The sequence below is a fragment of the Bufo bufo genome, chromosome 1, assembly GCF_905171765.1.
Source record: "Bufo bufo chromosome 1, aBufBuf1.1, whole genome shotgun sequence".
NCBI lineage: Eukaryota > Metazoa > Chordata > Amphibia > Anura > Bufonidae > Bufo > Bufo bufo.
The window spans coordinates 283,441,127-283,453,655 of NC_053389.1; the positions used below are offsets into that span (position 1 = coordinate 283,441,127).

The 12,529-nt window shown below is 49.1% G+C and overlaps 1 protein-coding gene across 5 annotated transcripts in view; it reads right to left on the minus strand.

Annotated features, from left to right (window-relative positions):
- GRIA1 (glutamate ionotropic receptor AMPA type subunit 1) overlaps positions 1-12,529 on the minus strand; it is a 277,144-nt gene that overhangs the window by 118,605 nt on the left and 146,010 nt on the right. The gene's annotated exons all lie outside the window — the stretch shown is intronic.

The window sequence follows — 12,529 nt, forward strand, 5'->3', positions numbered from 1 at the left end:
GGGTAGGAGTGGAGCCCAGTGGCAAGGACCGCAGGCAGGTAGTAGGTGCAGGAAGTCTGGCAGAGGCGTAGTCGGTAGGCAGGCGGTGGGTCAGGGCAGGCGGCAGTAAGCGTGGTCAGACAATCCGGATGGCAACGGTGGTAGCAGTTCAGTAGGTAGGGATAAGGCAGAAGAGTAGTCGGTAGGCAGGCGGTGGGTAAGGGCAGGCGGCAGTAAGCGTGGTCAGACAATCCGGATGGCAATGGTGGTAGCAGTTCAGTAGGTAGGGATAAGGCAGAAGAGTAGTCGGTAGGCAATTCCTGGTCAGCAGTGGACTTCCAGCAGTAGCAAGAGCAGCAGATGAGGAGAAGCTTGATCAAGGCTCAGGAGCTCAATAATCAGCAAACTGGAGTGCAAGGGGCTGGACTTATATAGGGAAGTACCAGGTGTGGGGAATCAAGGGTAATGAGCAAGGCTTGGCAAGACTGAGGTTAACTAATAGGCTTCAGGGAGGAATGTCCAGAGAGGACGGTAGCCTAGTAAGCAGGGCTACCGCCTGGGATGTGGCTGGTCACGGGTTCGAATCCCGACAGTACTCCCCCCCTTCCAAGGTGACCTCCGGGCACCGCAGGGGCAGGCTTACCAGGGTGCCGTTGGTGGAACTCTTTTACCAGTCTGGGGGCGTGGACATTTTCTTCTCGCTCCCAGGAGTTATCCTCGGGAGGGTAACCCTCCCACCCAATTAGGTATTGTAGTCTTCCCCAGTGGATCCTGGAGTCAAGAATCTTTGCGACAACATATTCTTCTTCACCCTGTACCCTCACGGGTGGTGGAGGGGGCGAGTGGCGGCCTGTGAAGGTGTTCTCCATGTATGGCTTGAGGAGAGAGCAATGGAAGACAGGGTGCACCCTAATGGAGTCCGGAAGGTCGAGCCGGAACGTGACCTCGTTGATTTGTGCGGTGATCCAGAACGGACCCATGTATCTTTGGGCAAATTTTTTGGAGGGGACCTTCAATCTGAGGTTCCTGGTGGACAGCCAACACCTTGTCTCCCACATGGAAGCCCGGGGTGGGTTTGCGACGTCTGTCTGCTCCCTGTTTAAAGCGCCTCTGGGCAAGCTGGAGGTTGTCTATAATGTTTTCTTGTGCCTCCTGTAGGGTTGTTAGGCGTTCGGCCACTGCTGGGAGGGTGGAGGCAACGGGTAGGTGGGGAATGAACAGAGGGTGCGAGCCTGTGTTAGCAAAGAAGGGGCTGTGCTTGGTTGAGCTGTGCTCAGCAATGTTGTAGGCTAACTCGGCCGTGGGGAGATGATCAAGCCAGTCATCCTGCAGGTGGGAGCTGAAACAGCGTAGGTATTGCTCTAGGGTCTGATTAGTTCTCTCCGTCTGCCCGTTTGACTGAGGGTGGAAAGCAGAGGACAGGTTCACTTTAACCCCGAGCGCCAGGCAGAAGTTCTTCCAGAACTTTGAGGCAAATTGTACGCCTCGGTCGGAGACCACGTCGTCCGGGATCCCATGCAGCCTGAAGACCTCTCTGAGAATAAGATCGGCCATCTGTTTGGCTGTGGGTAGGCCTTTGTAGGGGATGAAATGGGCCATCTTGGTGAGACGGTCGACCACGACCAGGATGGTGTTCATCCCTTTTGAAGGAGGAAGGTCTACCACAAAGTCCATGGAGATCGAGCCCCAGGGGCGGGAGGGAATCGGGAGGGGTTGTAACAGACCCACGGGAGAGGAACGAGGAGTCTTATTGCGGGCACAGACCGTGCACGAGGAGATGTACCTCTTGATGTCCTCCTTGTATGTTGGCCACCAGAAGAAGCGGGAGAGAAGCTCCTGGGTCTTTCTTGTGCCAAAATGGCCGGCCACCTTGGAGTCATGGTTGAGTTTGAGCACTTCGAGCCGTGCAATTTCTGGTACATATAGTTGTAGGTCCTGATGAAACCAATGACCGTTCTTAAACGTAAGGCTGACATTCCCTGTGGGGTGGGAGAGGAAGGGGTCATTTTCATATCCTTATTTGATTGTGCCCAGGAGTTCTTTAGAGTAGGTGGCCCCTACGACCCTTCTCTCGGGTAGGATGTTATTTTGGCCCTTGTTACTCTGTGAGGGCTCGGAAAACATTCTGGAGAGGGCGTCAGCCTTGCCGTTTTTTGATCCGGGGCGATAGGTGATGAGAAAGTTGAAGCGGGAAAAGAATAGGCTCCATCTGGCCTGTCTGGCTGAGAGTCTCTTAGCGCTGCGGATGAACTCAAGGTTCTTGTGGTCAGTTAGTACGATTATGGGGTTGGTGGCTCCCTCCAGCAGGTGTCTCCACTCGGAGAAGGCATCCTTGAGTAGTTCTTTGTTCCCGATGTCATAGTTCTTCTCGGAGGGGGACATCTGGCGGGAGAAATATGCGCACGGGTGTAATAGCATCCTCTCCCCTGTCCATTGTGACAAAACTGCCCCCACCGCGGAGTCTGATGCATCCACTTCGACTGTAAATGGCAGCTCGGGGTTCGGGTGGATTAGGATTGGAGCAGAAGTAAAGAGGAGTTTCAACTTGGTGAAGGCCTCCTGGGCCTTGAGTGTCCAGGAGAAGGGGACTGCCTTCTTGGTGAGTTGGGTGATTGGTGCTATGACCTTGGAGAAGTTCCGGATAAACTTCCGATAGAAGTTGGCGAAGCCAATGAATCTTTGTATCTCCTTCTCGTTTCTCGGAACGGGCCAGTTCATCACAGCTTGGACCTTCCCCGGATCCATACTTAGGCCCTCAGGGGAGATGATGTATCCGAGGAACTGAGTGGTGGTTCGCTCAAACTCGCATTTCTCTAGCTTGATCTAGAGAGAGTTCTGTTGGAGTCTCTGCAGTACCCTGCGGACGTGTTCGCGGTGCTGCTCGAGGTCTTCAGAGAAGATCAAGATGTCGTCCAGGTAAACGACTACAAACAGATCCAGCATGTCCCTGAGGACGTTGTTAATGAAGTGCTGGAAGGTGGCGGGAGCATTGCAGAGTCCGAAAGGCATGACCAGGTATTCGAAATGACCATAACGTGTCCGGAAGGCGGTCTTCCATTCGTCCCCAGGGCGGATTCGGACGAGGTTGTAGGCCCCTCGAAGGTCGAGTTTAGTGAAGATCTTCGCTGCCCGGAGTCTCTCGAGAAGTTCTGAAATTAGTGGGAGCGGGTATCGTTTTTTTACGGTTATGTTGTTAAGCTTTCTGTAGTCTATGCAGGGACGCGGGGAGGAGTCTTTTTTCTCTACGAAGAAAAAGGGGGCTCCCGCTGGGGAGGTAGAGGGCCGGATGAACCCCTTCCTCAGGTCCTCGTCCAGGTACTCTTTCAGAGCCTTGAGTTCAGGCTCTGAGAGGGGGTAGATACTGCCAAAGCGTATTTTGGCCCCGGGCAACAGTTCTATAGGGCAGTCGTAGGGTCGGTGTGGTGGCAGCTTGTCTGCGTTTTTCTTGTCGCAGACATCCTGGAACTCGCTGTATTAAGGGGGTAGCAGATCCTTGACGGATAGTTTTGAGATGGTGGTGTCTTCGGGTGGAAGGACGGGTTTGTAGGAGCAATTTAGCGAGCAGAACTCAGACGGGAATCGTATGCAGCGGGTTTCCCAGTCCACCGAGGGGTTGTGGGTGGCCAACCAAGGGATGCCCAAGATCACCGGGAACTTCGGGGAAGCGATCAGCGAGAAGTGGATCTTTTCGCGGTGATCGGGTTCTATGAGGAGTTGTAGTTCGGTGGTCTCGTGAGTGGCCGGCCCCGAGGAGAGTGGGGATCCGTCAACGGTTTCCAGGTCAACGGGGGCTGCCTTGATTGTCAGTGGAATGTTCTTTTCGCGGGCGAAGGTTAGGTCCATGAAGTTGCCTCCCGCCCCGGAGTCTAACATCACTGAACAGGGGAGTTGTCGCCCCTCAATGTCAATGAGGATGGGAATAATGAAGTGGGATCCATGAGCCGCCGTGTTGTTATTTTCCGGGGCTGCTGGCGGGGTTGGAGTCTGTGGTTGCTCCTTTAGTTCCGTGACGGCAATAGTCTTTCGGATCTTATGAGGACATTTGATGGCAAAATGACCCGGCTCCCCACAGTAGAGGCAGAGGGTTTCGGCCAGCCGTCTCTCCTTCTCAGCTGTAGATAGAGACCTACGTAGAGCGTCGACCTGCATAGGTTCAGTTGCTGATTGGGGGTCGCGCTGGGCGTTGGAAGAGAAGGAGTAAGTGGGTCTGTGGTCCGAGGACCAGAGTCTTTCTTTCTTCCTCTCGGAGATTCTTTGATCTATCCGGATGCATAACTGAATGAAGTCATCCAGATCGTACGGGGCCTCAACTCTGGCGAGTTCGTCCTTTATTAATTCTGACAGGCCTCGCCGGAATTGGCTCCTCTGTGCCGCTGGGTTCCAGGTGGTGTCCGTGACCCAACGGCGAAACTCGGCGGTGTATTCGGCGACAGAGCGCCTCCCTTGCCGCAGACCATGTAGTCGCGCCTCAGCTGTCGCACATCGGTTGGGGTCGTCGAAGACTTGGCTCATGGCGGTGATGAAGTTGTTTAGGTTGTCCAGGAGCTGACTGTTAGTCTCTACGTAAGGTGATGCCCATGCTAATGCTTCTTCCGTCAGGAGATTGACCATGAATAGCACCTTCTTTTTCTCGGTGGTGAAGGGGGCCGGGTACATCTGAAAATAGATGCGGCATTGGTTTAGAAACCCCCGATACTGGCGTCTGTCGCCGCTGAATCTAGATGGGAGTGGCATGTGGGTGTCTGCGGCCGCGCCGCGGACGTCCAGGTGTTGCCTCTGTAGTTCAATAATCTCCCTTTGCTGGCTTTGGACTACGCCTTGGAGCTGGGCAAATTTATCCTGATATTTAGTACCAAATTCTTGAAGTTCGGAGACCTGCTTACGCAGAGTGGCCATTGCGGACTCCATAGTGGGGCTGATTATTCTGTAACAGTCCTACAGGCTCACCTGAGTCAGAGGACTGCTTGCTGGGGGTAGGAGTGGAGCCCAGTGGCAAGGACCGCAGGCAGGTAGTAGGTGCAGGAAGTCTGGCAGAGGCGTAGTCGGTAGGCATGCGGTGGGTCAGGGCAGGCGGCAGTAAGCGTGGTCAGACAATCCGGATGGCAATGGTGGTAGCAGTTCAGTAGGTAGGGATAAGGCAGAAGAGTAGTCGGTAGGCAGGCGGTGGGTCAGGGCAGGCGGCAGTAAGCGTGGTCAGACAATCCGGATGGCAACGGTGGTAGCAGTTCAGTAGGTAGGGATAAGGCAGAAGAGTAGTCGGTAGGCAATTCCTGGTCAGCAGTGGACTTCCAGCAGTAGCAAGAGCAGCAGATGAGGAGAAGCTTGATCAAGGCTCAGGAGCTCAATAATCAGCAAACTGGAGTGCAAGGGGCTGGACTTATATAGGGAAGTACCAGGTGTGGGGAATCAAGGGTAATGAGCAAGGCTTGGCAAGACTGAGGTTAACTAATAGGCTTCAGGGAGGAATGTCCAGAGAGGACGGTAGCCTAGTAAGCAGGGCTACCGCCTGGGATGTGGCTGGTCACGGGTTCGAATCCTGAAACACACATTGACATTTTCATCTTGAGTAGCACGCATCAACATCTGTGTCTCTTTTAAAATGTTTTTTATTATATTTTTGGCTCATACTTTGTTTATTTTTGGTCTAAGTGCTGGATAATTGTTAAGACTTATCTGTACTTGTGCCTATTTTTGTGGTAGTAAGCAGTTCTTACTATAATATTATTTGGTGTCAGCCTTTCTTCATGTGGTATATCATTGTTGCTCTTTCCAGTGGTCCCTCACTTGTTTGTTTCAGCAATGTTGTGTGGAATCTTTTTTTATATGTTTTTTTAATATGGTGATTAAAAGAAGAATATATTATTTTATGGCAACTTTGGATTATGAATAATTTTGGGGTATACACACCTTTGTTGTAGGAGTTGTGGTCAAATTAATAGCTTAGAGTCCCAGGATCAAGTAGATCCCAATTAAACCTTGTTAACTTATACTCTTTAATAGCAGAAGATTCCTCGTGGTCTTCTAAAATTTCATTTGGTTTTCATTGTCACAGTATTACCGGGATACTTGTGCATACGTAACAGACCATGCTCCCCCTATGGGAAGATCATTTGAAAGATGGGAACCAGAGCTAGTTGATCCCAATCACTTTGATACTAGAGGACAAGAGCCCATGTGGGACTCAAGTGCAAGTGATGGGATGGGAAACTTGTGCATGTGTCATGTGTAGGGTGAAGAGGGAGGAAATAAACAAAGATTATAAAAATGCAAGGCTGCAATATACTAAATATGATGGAATGGCTGTGTGGCTCAGTGATAGAAAAAGATCCACACAGCTGGGGAAGGGCCAAGTATCTTAGTAACCTAAACAGGCAATAATAAAATAACCATGGAGCTTCATAAAAGGAAATGTAATGGGGACCTGTTCCATTAGGATATGAAAGGCCTATGATTTTTTTGATCCTCCTACCATATTCTTGGGCTCCCACTCCTGCCCAGCTATCACTACATGTACTGTACCTCTCGTCTGCGTGGATATGGGCCCCCTTTATATACTGTATACTATTCCTGTTGTTGCTGCCCTATATTTGGGAAAACCTCACTATCTGAACCGCTTTGGGAATAGGCCCCCTTAGTTGCTCAACCCCATAGTAGATGCTATGCCTACTACTCTATTAATTAGGTCAAAGTACTCTGGGGATCTACCAACATAAAAACCCATGGTTGCCAAATGGGAGACATCTATGGTTGAAAAAGTAAAATATTTTTTTTAGGAAACATGGCCTGCTTTCAACTGTGTCCATGAGAAATGAATGGTCAGTGGACCTTACAAATTACTAGAAGTTCTTTACTTTTATTGGTTATACATGATAGTATTACATGAAGCTGTTCACAGTATTCACTACTGTACTAATTATACTGTATGTAAATGACTTTCAGTTTCATAATGCTAGGAGAACTGCTTAGATAAGCCATAATGATCCTGACAGGTATATCCAATGAATCATCAGACCCAGTATGGGGGTGTTAGGATTTATAAGTGGTAACACTGCTAAATAAAGAATACTGGGTGAAAAATGTCTCTCTCACATGTTGTCAAGGATGATAATAATCTATACAATATGTGTTGTCATGTCAAATTTAAATAGGGCGACACAAGCTGTAGATGTAATGCACGGTAATATATGCTCATTTCCCTCTATCTCAGCAGTGTCTAAATAAATGGTCATCCATATTGCTTCCCAGAACTTGTAAAAACTTGTAAAAATCTGACTTACTATGGCAAAAAAAGAGAGGGGAATCGGCTGAATATGGCCAAGCATTTCTCTTTTCCCTTGTTCTAGCATAAAACCGGTTAATTCTTGATCCAAAAACCTGTGGTTGCTAGGGCTTCCCTGCTTGACAACCTCAAAGGAAAAGCTGCAGTAGTTAGGTAGTGTATCCATGGCAATAGATCTGTCTCAAAAAACTCGGCCGTTTGCTGGATGGGGACTGTGCTGGCAGCAGTTTACCTTTAGTCAAGCCATGCCATTATCCATGTCAATATTATTTATCAGATTTCCTAAAAATAAATAAGGGCAGAGAACCATTTTAAGGGTAATGCACATAACCGATCCCTGTGAATGGAGCCGGTACATCAGTGCACAAGGGGTATATGGCTCCTTAGTAGGGAGAGCCTCTGTATGGACATATTCTCTTATGAAAGTAAGGGGGGGGATTTTTCTAAACTTGTGCAAATGGAAACTGGCTTGGTTCCCAATAGCAACCAATCAGATTCCTCCTTTCATTTTTCAGAACTGCTTTGAAAAATGAAAGATGGAATCTGACTGGTTGCTAGGGAAAACTAGATCAGTTTTCCTTTACACTAGTTTTGATAAATCTCCCCAGATGTTTTTAAGGTGGAATATCACAGCACATATGGAATCTGATGGAGCATGCTATGATTTATTTTTTGGTGGATTCTGGCCTCCAACAGAAATACATTATTTTTATTCTTCCATATAAAACCAGAGCTGTAGAGAGGTACCCTATGGATCTTTAGATGAGCCTTATTATGGCTCTGTACAAAACAGTCTTAAATGGGGTTGTCCAACTTAAGTGGCTTTTATGTAATCCCCCCACCAAGAGGCACCTATAAAGGGAAGCCTACTTACCTGCTCCCTGTAGCCTGGTTCCAGCTCTTTGGGTCCATTTCTGTCTTTAATGTGCTTCAGTCCCTGCATGTAAACCTTTGAAACCTTTGTCATGGAAGCGGGTCACGTGCCTCGCTGCATCCAGTGACTGGCCACATCGGGGATGGGTCCCTCAAGCGACATATAATCATAGATACTGTACTTCTGTCTGTGCCGGACGTTTACACGTGAGGACGGAAGCACAGTGAAGTCAGTGGTGGACCCTTGGAGCCAGAACTGAACATCGGGTGCTGGTAAATATTAGTGTTGAGTGAACTTCTGTTTTCAAGTTCAGCATACAAGGTTCGGGTTCAGGTTATCTAAGAATTCTGTTATGGATTCCGCTACCACGGACCATAAAACTTATAGTCCGTGGTAGCGGAATCCATAATGGAATTCTTAGGTAACCCGAAACCGAACCTTGTACACCGAACTTGAAAACAGAAGTTTGCTCAACACTTGTAAATATGCTTCCCTTGACAGGTCCTATTGGGTGGGGGTTATTTAAAAACTCACTTAGAAGTTGGACAACCCCTAAATGCATGTGCATGAGCTCTAAGTCTAAATACACAACTCAAAGACTGAATGGTATTAATTATTTTTTCTTTTGTATAGTGCTGTAGTGAAAAGTACAATCAAAAATTGCACCCTTTTGGCATCTATGCTGTATACCAGGGCAAGTAAGCATGAAACAATATAGCAAAACTTGTAATGGAGCTTAACCCACCATGACCAGTTTAAACAGTAAGTTCAGAAATAGTTTATGGTTATTTTGGACTACCTAATGCATAATGTACTGACCATCTAAAAATTTTTATGGGCGAGGGCCCGCTGCCATGCTGACCATCTAAAAAATGTTGTGGGCGGGGGCCTGCTGCCGAGCTGACCATCTAAAAATTTAACGGTAAGGGTCTGCTGCTGAGCTGACCTTCTAAAACATTATGGTTGAGGGCCTGCTGGTGACCCTCAAAAACATTATGGGTGAGGGCCTGCTTGTGACCCTCTAAAACATTATGGGTGAGGGCCCGCTGCTGAGCTGACCCTCTAATAAGCATGTTGATATGATGGAGGAGGAGGATGAGAAAAGGGAGAATGAACCATACACCGTTTTTAGTAGTGGAATGGGTGCATGGGAATCCAGTCCAGAAACACACTTGGAAGTCCAGCTCTAATCAAAAGCAGGGGAACTTTATTTCAGCGGATTAAAAACTTTCTGTTACAGGAAATGAAGTATTGTTACGCATTTCAGACCACCTCTATTCTGGATCCTTCATCATGACAACTGCTGAAATAAAGTTCCCCTGCTTTTGATTAGAGCTGGACTTCCAAATGTGTTTCTGGACTATTGTTTGAACAGCCAAACCCAGGGGCTGCTGTCCGTGCTCTGCACAGCAGGAAACAGGTGAGAGCTGCTTTTTCCAATACTTCACCATTGGAATAATGTGTATTTAATACACTATAAAAGCCACATTTAGAGTGCCTTTATGTTCAGCCGCTTTCCTCTGGTGGAGTAGAGAAGTCAGGGGCAATCCAGGCCTTGTTCATTTTTATAAAAGTCAACCGGTCAGCATTTTCAGTTGACAGGCCGTTATTATGCCCCCAGCAGCACTAAATACACGATCTGACAAAAAAATTGTGGCGATGCAGGCCAGCACCTCCAAGGCGTAGAGCTCCAGCTTGGACACCCAATAGTTGTAAGACACACAGGGATCACTGAGGATGCTGACACGGTCTGCTACGTACTCCTACACCATCTTCCAAAATTTTTCCCTCCTTGTAATACTAGGCCACGCATCAGGTTGAGGGTGCTGGTGGGGTGTCATAAAACTGTCCCAGGCCTTGGAGAGTGTTGCCCTGCCTCTGTTGGAACTGCTGTGTGTTCCCCTCGTCTCCCCTTCTCGGTTGGCCAAGGAACTACGTACTCTGCAGCCAGTGTTGTCAGCTGGAAATTTTTGGAACTATTTTTTCACAAGGACCTTCTGGAATTGGACCATTTTGCTCGACCTCTCCACCACAGGAATGAGAGATGAGAAGTTCTCTTTGTAGCGGGGGTCGAGAAGAGTGAACAACCAGTAATCGGTGTTGGCCAAAATGCTTACAATGCGAGAGTCACGGGAAAGGAAGCCTAACATAACGTCAGCCATGTGTGCCAGAGTCCCAACAGACAAGACTTTGCTGTCCTCATCAGGAGGATGACTCTCAATTTCCTCATCCTCTTCCTACTCTTCTACCCATCCACGCTGAACAGATGGAATAAAACTTCCATGGGTACTGCCCTCTGTAGCCGAGGCAACCATCTCCTGCTCCTCTTCCAATTTGCGCTGAGAAGACGAACTGAGGGTGGTCTGGCTATCACCCTGTGTACTTTCTTCCCCCATTTCCACCTCTTCCACATGCAAAGCGTCTGCCTTCATTGTGAGCAGCAAGCGTTTGAGTAGACACAGAAGTGGAATGGTTACGCTGATAATAGCAATATCGCCGCTCACCATCTGAGTTGATTCCTCAAAGTTGTGAAAAACCTCACAGAGGTCAGACATCAATGCCCACTAGTCGCTTGTGAAGAGCGAAACTGACTGGAAAGGCGACGACCATATTGCAGCTTGTATTCCACTACTGCCCTCTGCTGCTCACAAAGCCTGGCCAACATGTGGAATGTGGAGTTCCAGCGCGTGCTCATGTCGCACAACAGTCGGTGAGCTGTCAATTGCAAGCGCTCCTGCAGCATTGCCAGACCTGTCGATGACTTACGCAATCCTTGCCATCAGTAGCACCTGTGCCATCCCAGGGTACGACTCGCTCCCAGCCTCCACGCCAAAAGCACTTGTCTAGTCGTTAAGTGGACCTTCCCAATAACTGCGTTGGTCAGGGCACGGTTGATTTTACGGGACACATGCTGGTGTAAGGCTGGCACTGCACACGGTGAAAAATATTGGCGGCTGGGGACAGAGTACAGCGGGACAGCCGCCGCCATCAGGCTGCGGAAAGCCTCAGTGTCCACAAGCCTAAATGGCAACATTTCCAGGGCCAGCAATTTGGAAAGGTGCGCATTTAGTGCTATGGTCTGTGGGTGGGTGGCTGGGTATTTGCGCTTTTGTTCAAAGGCCTGGGGTATAGACATCTGTACGCTGCCCTGAGACACAGAAGTGGATGTGCTAACTTATGGTGCTTGCGAAGGTCCAGGTGCTTGGCGGGAGGCATCCGGGCCTGCATCTTGGACAGGGGATTGGCCAGCACACAACACAGGGGAAGAGGAGGCAGTGGTGTGACCCGCAGACACTGGCTGTGGACCCAGGCATTCGCCCCCACCTATTAAGGTGCTTTAATGCCATTTGGAGGATCATGCTGGTAGTGAGGTTGCTAGTGTTCATGCCCCTGCTCCTTTTGCTACTGCACAGGTTGCAAATGACAATTCTTTTATCATCCGGACTTTCCTCAAAAAAGCGCCAGACTGCGCAAGGGAGATTGCCGCAAGGGGGTGCTCCAGGGAACAGTTGCGGGCTTGTTTGGTGTGGCCCGCCTTCTCCCTTTTGCCACCCCACTGCCTCTTCCAGCCTGTTGCAGTCCTGTGGATCCCTTCCCCTCTGTACTGCTGTCCTCGCTCGGCTTGCCACCTTCCCAGGTTGGATCAGTGACTTCATCGTCCAGCACCTCCTCTTCCACTTCCTCACTCTAGTCATCCTCCTGGCTTGTTGACCTAACAACAACAACCTCAGTTATTGTCAACTGTGTCTCATCCTCATCATGAACCTCTTGAGACACTAATTGCGGTTGACTTATTGGCAACTGTGTCTCATCATCATCAACCACCTCGTGAAATACTAATTGCCATTTCCCACCGTCATCTTCTTCTGACTCTGGATGCTCCAGAGTTTGGGAATCAGTGCACAAGATCTCCTCATGTCCCTCGTCAAGCGGGTTTGGCGAGATGCCCAAATTACGGAGTGGCGAAGAAAACAGCTCGTCGGAATATCCGAGTGTGGGATCACTTGTTTGCCAAAACTCTCCATGGTGGGTGGAAGGAGTATCAGGGTGAGGATTCTGTTCACCAGACTCTTGGCTACTGAGACTGGACTTTGTGGAAGACAGGGTGGTGCTTAACGCACTGGAAGCGTTATCTGCTGCAATCCAACCGACCACCTGGTCACACTGGTCTGACTTTGGGAGTGGTGTCATGCGCCGCCCTGAAAACTGGGACATGAAGCTAGGTATCATGGATAAGTGTGTTTCTTATGCTCTAACAGCAGGCACAGTTTCATTGCGCCCAGGGCCACGGCCTCTGCATGCACCATCAACAGCACGGCCACTTCCTCGTCCCTTACTGCTCACCTTGCGCATATTAAATGGTATATATGTTTGCAAGTAACTCACACGTACAGTAG